General features: G+C 39.7%; 1 long non-coding RNA gene across 1 annotated transcript; it reads left to right on the top strand.

Moving 5' to 3' along the window:
* Positions 1-619: 619 nt before the first annotated feature.
* LOC115289163 lies at positions 620-6,984 on the top strand. The gene is made up of 2 exons (XR_003907428.1): positions 620-727; positions 6,681-6,984. It is a non-coding gene; the product is annotated as an uncharacterized LOC115289163 (long non-coding RNA).
* Positions 6,985-9,800: the final 2,816 nt, after the last annotated feature.

Genomic DNA, 9,800 nt, shown 5'->3' with positions numbered 1-9,800 from the left:
CCTCCCTTTTTTTTCCTTCCTTCCTTCCTTCCTTCCTTCCTTCCTTCCTTCCTTCCTTCCTTCCTTCCTTCCTTCCAGTTTCCTCCTCATCTCACTCCCCCACTGCCTCCGTCCCTGTCTTCCCCTTTCCATGTGGATAACCTCTTGAGTTATTATGGGCCTGACACTATGCTAGATTCTGTAAGTACTGTGGTGAAGAAGATGGAATCTAGTGGGGAAGTAGTCACAAAACCAGGCAGCCTGAGGGTAATTTGATAACCATCATGATAGGAGAGAGGGCAGGGCTCTGTAATACTAGGAGGAGTCAGGCAGGCAGGGAAAGCACTGGATTTTCTGATATCTCTTGTATGATTATTTAACTGAGAGGTGCCTGTGATTCTGGAGTTTGATAGGCCAAATGAAATTTTCCAATGTTCATTTGTCTCACCTTTAAAATAGTAATAGCAACAAAACTGGAGTTCAGTCATGCAATGTGCTTAGAACTCCAAATCCAACAGATGCTTCTTGTGCCATGGATGGCATCACATAGGGATGAGGCAGCTATTTGACCTTTGTCTGTAAGTGACAGTCTATGCCATACAATCATCTCTTGGATCTTTAGGGACTTGGAAGACCTCCCTGGAAAGTCAACGTGAAAAAGATACACGGCATTGGATTCTTCTTAAGGCTGCTGAATAGTGGTACATCTGTTCGGGAATGCCATCTGGAGTCATTTGAGGCTAATAAGGTGAGCACTGTCAGCTCTTCATTTTGTGTGGGTGAGGGTAATCAAAGTAGAAATATTGCATCTATAAGGATGGTGATTCTATTTTACATTTTTTCTTTTAATTGCCTGGAATGCGTATTTGGAATTTTTCCACTTGGCCGTAGGCTTGGTGCATACTACACATTTTCTAAATTAAAGTGTCTCAGTGGCTAGTATGTTGGGTTTAAGATCAGAGAGAGCCACATACAAGTTCTGAAACTGCAGTTTATGAGCTGAATAAGCTTGAGAAGGTTCTCTCATTTCTCAAAAACTGAGCTTTTTTATTTCTAAAATAGAGATAACTACATTACCACCTTAAAGAGATTTTGTGACTCACAAATCCTTATTAAATGTGTAATAAGCATTAACTACTGCTAATTGTTACATAACACCAACTGTATACATGCTGTGCACATGTGTATGAAGGTGTGGTTCCTATGGCTTCTGCACTACATGAGACAGAGTCCCTTGACACACTTTATCTCAAGGAGGACATCTGCCATCTACATTAACTGGCATGGTGGCTTCTTATGGAAGATGACCATGAGGCTGTCTCTTCAGTTCCCCCTTTCTAATAATTGCCTCTCCCCTTCTCATCCTAAGTGTGGCTGTAAGAGTCACTAGGCCACTACAGTGATTCTGTTCCTTAGCCACAGTTGACTGGCCCAGGGTTAGGACTTGGGACCCAGAGAGTCGAGTTTGCTTCTTTCTCTATTCCTATAGCAATGGGCTTGATAACTCAGGGGATATTAAAGTAGCTATCCTTCCTTCCATGCTGACATGAGAAGCAGAAGAATTTGGTCTAGAGAAGAAAAGGAAAGAGAAAGAAGAAGGAACAAAAGAAAGAAATTAGTGGATGTGTAGGGAGAAGTGGGAATAAGAGCTAGAGAATGAGTCCTTGTTCCATTTATTCCTGAGATCCAGCCATATTCCTAGTCCTGAGTTCCTTGAGGTGATCCAGCAATATTTGAATAATTAATTTCTACTTTTACTGAAGCTATTGAGAATTGGGTTTTTGTCACTTGCAACACCCCCAAATTCTAAGTAATACCTTCTACAAATGTTACACCATGGAGGGTGTGTCTAATAGATGTTACAGCTGACATTACACCCACCTGGCCTTTCTACATGGTTGGTCATCATCATTATACTCCAAGCAGAGTGTATATATGAGTTTTAAATGACTATCTGTTTATTGCTCTTTTTCTGAATTATTTTACTCTGAAATAAAGAAACAAAGATAGATAACATGTTCTCAGTTGTGAGGTAGTCAAACCAATATGGTCTGAAGGCTAAGAGAGAAGTTGGAGTGGCATTGTGGCTGCAGATATTGGCAGTTCTTAACACTGAACCCGAGGAAACTCACAGACCAGGAGCACAAAAGGAAAGACTGAAAAGATGGGAGCCCCTCCAAGATTAGCCGCCCCTACCAACTTCTGCTGGAGCTACTTGCGATACTGCCTTGGATACTGTCAGGGTCACTTGTTACTGGGAAGATGATCCTGGAAAAATATTTGCCAGGTTCCAGTGGCTCAGAGAACCTCTATCCTATCATACGCTTTATCTGTAGAGCTGGAAGGCTGTGAACTATCATTTTGTTGGAGAGGCAGGATAGCATGTGAATAAAAGCATGGATTGCAGAGACAGACTTTTTGGGTTTAAATCCTGAGTGTATCCTGTCACCCTGGGCAAGTTATTTATACATTTTTGTTCCTCTGTTTCTTCATCTGTAAGATGAGGACAACACTTCTGTTTTGTGCCTCAAAGGTCTATGAAGGGAATGAGTGGGTTTCTATATGAAAAGCATTTAGAATAGTGTTTGCACATATCAAGCACAAGGCAGATATTATTATTGCCACTGCTGCCACTTACTACACAACTATCACCAACAACTCTAGATCGTGACCCAAACAGGAGGCAACACTGGAACATCCTAAAAAGCAAACAAGCAGCTCCTGAGTGGCTCAGTCAGTTGAGCGTCCAACTTCAGCTCAGGTCTTGATCTCATGGTTCATGAGTTCAATCCCCACATCCAGCTCTCTGCTGTCAGCACAGAGCCTGCTTCAGATCCTCTGTATCCTTCTCTCTCTGCTCCTCCCTTCCTCTCCCTCCCTCCCTCCCTCAAAAATGAGTAAAAATTAATTTAAAAAAATAAACAGTAAAATAGAAGAGTTGGCATAGTCCATTCGAAAGAAAAGGTGTCCATGCTGAGAATTATGGGAGTTGGACAGAAGTATAGGGAAGACCTTCATCTTCCAGTCTCTTAATTGGAGGGACTCTTAGTGTTCTTCTCATCCAATACCCAACAAGACACATGACTCTAATTATTAATATTTCTGGCATACAGTTGTCCAACATACCCCTGCACACTTCTCAATAGGGAACTTACTTCTTTCTTAGGCAGGTCAAAGTAATGTTTTTAAATGGCTTTGTCAGGTACCAAATCACATAAGCTGGGAAACTAAAAGTCCACCATTATCTCTTCTCCTTTATACTATTTATTTGCCCCTTATTTGATTAAGTCTGATTAATTTCCCCTGTACCAAACCATCCCCAATGCAAGGCAGCCTGCAGTTATTGGGAGGGATGTGGTTGCTGAAGACCGTGTGTAGCTGAGAAGTTGTAGAAGAATAAACCCATAGAAGGCAGGTGTTTCTCTTGATCAGCTTAAGGTGTCACAGCCCTGTGGTTAGAGTGTAAATAAGGCTTCAATATATTTGGCCTGATAGTTTTGAAAAGAACCATGTGTCAGTGCATTTTACATTCAGGGAATTCACATTATCCCAAATTGTCTGTATAATACAAAACTTTACATAAATATTTTTATATCACACTTTCAAATATATGTAATTTAAATTTATCTAAGGCATCTCTTGATTCTCCCTTTTTCCACAGCGCCTCTGCCTCTTCTTTAGTTCAGACACATATTTTCTTTCTGGGTTGTTAAATTTCTACTTCATATTGTGATTACAGTGTTTGTTTATGTGTCTGTATTTCTAGCAGTCTGTAAATTTAGGAGTAGGGGACAACTTCTGTTTATCTTTTTGCTCCTTCTCACTTGACCACTCACCCTGCTCATGCACACATCCACACATGCACACACATATATGCGCACACACACACACACACACACACACACAGAGTGTATTTGAAACTATTACCTCATTCAGTTTTCCCAGCAACTGTAGAACGCAGATGGATATTATCTTCACTTTCCAAATTAATGTATCGAGGCTCAGAGTGGTTAATACAATTGTATAAGAATCACAAGATTCATAAGTGACGGAGTCAGCATTTCAACCCAAGCCTCTCTGATATAAAGTCCATATTCTTTCTATCACACAAGAACTCTATTCCCAGTATTTCCTTTGCCCATTTCAAGTTTAAGGACAAAGACTGCGGATTTCCTCTTTCTTTACATAACGTTTTGCATAGCAACAACCACATCCAGGCTGGTGTTTAGGAAAATCGATAGCTGATTTATTGATTATTCCTGAAGCAGAACCTAGGACTGGGAGAAATGAGGAATGCTTATAAATGGAGCAACTGGTTTAGATGTGATGAAGGCTGTTATGTCTGGCTTTTCAAGAAATGTTATGGCCAAGGCTCAGAGTTCTTCTCAGCCCATTTATCATCCTTCTTCTTCCAAAATGGTATTAGCCAGACTGGAAGTCCCTAAGACCTGGTAGTGACTTTGATGTTCACTCAGCTCCAGCTCCCTGCTTGCTGTTGGCCCTCATAACTTATGTGGGATGACTGACCAAAGGGAAGAGTAAGAGACCCAACCCTGGAGCCATGGGACAAGTCGAGGGGAGCCTTCCCCTTCTCTGCTGCCTCACCCACCTTGCTCATGAATGCGGGTGCACTTTTCTTTTCTTGGAGCTACAACATTCACTCCCATCTGAAGGCTTATGGGAGAGTTGTGGCCTCTGTCTGGAACATTCTTCCTTTTCTTTGCTTACCCAAGACTTGTTCATCGTTTGGGTTTTGGTCTAATTGTCTATAGTTAGGAAGGCCCGTTTTGATTTTCTAGAATGGATTAAGAGTTTCTCTCAAGATCTTGCTGAGATAAACTTTGTACTTAACAGCGGACATTAATTACATAATCGTTTCATAAACATTTGATGCCTCTTTTGCATGTCAGACTATAAACTGCTTGAGGGCAGATCTTGTATCCATTTCATTCTCTGGCCGGGTCCCAAAACTTTGGATGTGATGCACACTAATAAATATTGGTCAATGGGTAGATGAACAGATGGAAGATAATATAATCATCTCCCTGCTTCCCCATTAGAGGGAAATGAAGAGGGATGAAAAAAGATGACATTCAGTGTCACCTGAAGAAAATAATGTTTCAATAAGAAGGAAGAGATTTTATTTTCTAGACTATTATTTTCAGAATGTTTGTCATTGAAATTTCACTTTATGTGACAGAACCATTTATATTCCTGTAAGAATGAAATTCAATAAATACATTTCAGAGTAACCCAAGGTGACCTGCACACCTAGGCAGCCTGAGCTTGCTCTAGAGGACAAGCAGTTTTGGATGTCAAGAAGGGCAGACCAACATCTTTGAGTTTGAACTGGTACTTTCTCCTTCACTGTGATTTTTAAAAATCTGATGCAAATCTGAGAATAACACTCATCTTCAGTTTTGGAAGGTGATACATTTTAGGCCTTACACAATGAAAACAATGAGAGCCTAGGCTTAATTAAAACTTCCTTCCTTACATTCCACATATTCACAAGTTTGTAGGGCTTGTTCATTTTTCATCTCTAAAAATGAAAAGGGTGGTTCATGCTCACAACAAAAGTATTGTTGAGCACTGTGTGTAAAGAGCCAGGCTGGTGTGGAAAACGACAGAGTTCCCTGAGGAGCATTTAGATTCTCATTAGGGAGTCTGGAATGCCACAGATTTAACATTTCAACAGGCTAGCCATGTTACTTATCTTTCCAACATGGGATGCTTGTGAGAGTAAACTGAGAAACAGTGGGTGGTGGTGGTAGTGGTAGATATTAATTGTTAATCTGGTCTAACCTGCATAAACCAGTACCTTTGGCCTAAACCTGGACATATGTTCATCATCTGATAACACTTTGCAAGAACAATGACATGGATGTCTCATGTAGTACATCATTGATTATGAAGTGAATTTTACAGTTTATAGCTACTCTAGAAATTCAAATAAGGAAGAGAGTGATATCACTACTAAATTCTGGTTGGCTAGTAATGGATGTAACAAGGATATATAATCTGAGGTGCACTTGGAAGGATGGACTGGATGGTTAGGTAGTTAAGAGACAGAGCTGCCCCATGTGAGTGAAAATATGGAGGGATTTTTCAGGAGTTCATTAATTTGATATTTGGCCTGGAATAAAATTTGTGAAAATTATCAATATTTTAAGAAAGAAGAAATAGGTGGTCAACATTCCTACTTTCCGTCCATGCTTACTGTGGAATTCTCCAACCCTACAGCAGTCCTATACCTGGCAAAAATCAGCTTGGAAGTACCTGAGGCAGTGTCCACAATGATGTGTCTCTTCTTTCTTCCCTGTCTCTTTCTCCTTTTATTTCCCTTTTCACTTGTCTTTGCCTCTCTCCATTTCCCCTCCTCTTCCCACTCTCCTTCCGTAGGACCTTATCCCACACTCATATCCACTCCCTCTTGCTTCCTCCCTGGTATGGGACACTAGGGCTGGAACAAGCCCACTCAGAGAAGATCAGGACTTTCATTCCAAAATTAGAAGTGGAGACTCTGGGACCATGAGGTGACTGATCACCTCCTACTCAGGGAACATTATCTCCTCTAGCTTCCTGGAATTTCCTTAATACTAGTTCTCTCTTTTTTAAGAGGAAAACCAGTGGCTGAAGACTCACCTGGGGTACTTTCAGGGAAGGACAATTCTTTATCTTTTCTTTACCTTTGATCCAAGGTCTAATATTCCTTCTGAAAGAGAGCCTGCTATCATTTTTCAAGAGGATTTCTTTTAAAACAACCAACTTGCTGTTCCGGTCCTGCCTGGAGGGCTCATCCATTTCCAGCTGTGAACTGTGAACTTCCCTCCTCAAGGTGGTCTGAATGGAACTGTGTTCCCAGGTGGATGTGAACTCTCCTGAACTTCCTCAGAACCTCCAGGACTCTGTCCAGTTAACACAGGCTGAAAGGCAGGATGTTCAAATGCATTAGCAGTAGATTTTTATTTTTTTCCTCATAAAAAAACACATTATTTTTCTCCAGCCTAAAAAATTCCAGTGTAGTTAATATATAGTGTTGTATTAGTTTCAGGTGTACGATATAGTGATTCAACAGTTCCATATGTTACTCAGTGCTCACCCAGATAAGTGTTATCTTAATCCCCTGTACCCATTTCACCCACCTGCCACCCACCTCCCCTCTGGTAACCATCTGCTTCTTCTCTATAGTTATGAGTCTCTTTTTTGGTTTGTCTCTTTTTAAGCTATGTTCATTTTTTTTTGTTTCTTAAATTCTGCATATGAGTGAAATCATATGGTATTTATCTTTAACTTATTTCACTTAGGATTATATTCTCTAACTCCATCCATGTTGTGCAAGTGGCAAGATTTAATTCCTTTTGATGGCTGAGTAATATTCCATTGTTTATATAAACCGCATCTTCTTTATCCATTTATCAACGGACACTTGGGTTACTTCCATAATTTAACTTTTGTTGATAATGCTACAATAAACATAGGAGTACTTGTATCCCTTTGATTTAGTGAAAAATGTACTATTTTTAAAGTATAAACTGTTTCATAATTATAAGAGATTTGTGTACTTTTAAGAGTTGTTGTATTTACAAACATTTTTTCTGTGAAGTTATAGGCAACACTCTGTTCCCCAGCCCCTTCCCTGCCTTTTGCTCTTCTCTGAAACAAAGGTGACCTATAGACAGTGTGCCCATCACTGCAAGCTCCAGGAAAGCATGGAGAACCAAGGAAAAAGGGCAATAATTTTAATAGAGAAAGAGGGTAGGAGAGAAAAAACCTGTTTTTAAACCAGAACTGGTGATAGCTGCACATTTCTTCTGAGGGGCTAGGAGGAGGCCAGAAGTATTTGGGAAAATTCCACCCATCAGGATAGTAGGCAGAATCATTGGTCCTCATAATGTGAAGAACAGGGATATTATTCAGCCAAGAGAAAGAAAGAAATGCTGCCATTTATGAGCAAATGAATACACCTTGAGAACATTATGCTACACGAGACAAGTCAGACAGAAAAGTACAAACACCGTATGGCCCCACATGTGATATCGTAAAAGCTCTGTTTCCTATAGAAACACAGAGTAGAATGGTGGTTACCAGGGCCTGGGGGTGGTGGTGGGGGGAGGGGGATTGGGGAGATACTGGTGAGAGGGTACAAGCCTCCGGTTGTAAGATGAATAATTTCTGGGGGTCTAATGTACAACATGGTGATTATAGTTAATAATTCTGTATCATACTCTTGAAAGTTGCTAAGAGAATAGATCTTAAATGTTTTCACCACAAAAAAGAAATGGTAATTATGTGACATTTTTGGGGGTAAGCTAATACTGTGGTGATCGTTTTGCAATATATAAGTCTGTCATATCAAACCAATTTTGTTTGATTCCTAAGGACAAGACGCTCCCTCTGGTTCACAGGCATCCCTGGGGGAGTTGAGACCAAACTATGTGTCTAGACATTGTTCTTGTCTCATGTTGGTTGCTCATAATGTCTTCTTTCCTCCTCTCACCAGAGGCACATGCTTCTTCCTCTGAGTGAGGGGTGTTTTTCTGGGAAGGAGGCATAGTTACAGATGTGGTTTGCTTTCATGGTTTACTGTTTTACTGTCTAGCTGCTTTTGATTTTGGTCCTATTTCTAGGCTCCTTTTTTCCCCTTTTAAATCAGATTTACTGTCACATTGCTCTAGAGAACAACATGGCTACAAAATACATGCTAAATAACTGATTAATAAGTTAAAGCAAATTCCCATTAAATGACTGTTTGCAAGGCTTTGTGTTAACCACTGTAGAGGGGAGATGGTGTTTCTCGGCCATGATTAAGCTTGGCAATTCCTGAGGACCTTCTAATAAAATAGAATCTGTAGATTACTTTGAGAGAGAATGGGACTCAAAGCAATTTACAGACTCAATGCAATCTTTATCAAAACCCTGATGACATTTTTGCATTAATTGAGACTTTTTTCATGAAATTCTCATGGAATCTCAAGGGACCCAGAATAGCCAAATGCATCTTGAGAAAGAAAAACAGTGATAGAGGTTTTATACTCCCCAATTTCAAAAATATAGTACAAAACTGTGGTAATTAGAACAGTGTGATAGGGGTATAAAGATAGACACATGGGCCAGTGTAATAGAACAGAGGGCCCAGAAATAAATCCTGGTGTGTTTGGTGGAGTGATCTTTAACAAGGATGCCGAGCCCACTCAGTGAGAAAAGAGCAGTCTCTTCTACAAATGGTATTGGAGAAGCTGGAGATCCATATCACAAAGTATGAAGTTGGACCCTTATTTTAACCCATCTATAAAAAAAACCCTCAAAAATGGTAAATATACTTAAATATAAGACTTCAAACTTTACTCCTAAAAGAAAACTGAGGGAAAACTTCATGACATTGCATTCCAAAATAGTTCGTTGGGTGTCACACCAGAAGTATATGAAACAAAAGTAAGATAAGATAAATGGAACTATTTCAAAATTAAAAACTTCTGTGCATCAAAGGGAGTAATTAATATAGTGAAAAGGCAGACTACAGAATGAGAGAAAACATTTACAAATCGTGCATTGGTTGAGGGGCTAATATCTAGAATTTATAAGGAAATAATTCAACTTAACAGGAATAAAAATATCCTTATTAAAATATGGCCAACGGACTTGAATAGACATTTCTACAAAGATACACAAATGGTGACCAAACATATGAAAAGATGCCAAATCTCACTCATTAGAGAAATGCAAATCAAAATCAGAATGAGCTGTCACCTCACATCCAAGAAGTAAGGGAGAAAGGAAGGTTGTTATTTAATGGATATGGAGTTCAAGTTTTATAAGCA

The sequence above is a fragment of the Suricata suricatta genome, chromosome 4 (assembly GCF_006229205.1).
Source record: "Suricata suricatta isolate VVHF042 chromosome 4, meerkat_22Aug2017_6uvM2_HiC, whole genome shotgun sequence".
In the NCBI taxonomy this organism is placed as follows: Eukaryota; Metazoa; Chordata; class Mammalia; order Carnivora; family Herpestidae; genus Suricata; species Suricata suricatta.
This window is presented reverse-complemented; position numbering and strand designations above follow the sequence as displayed.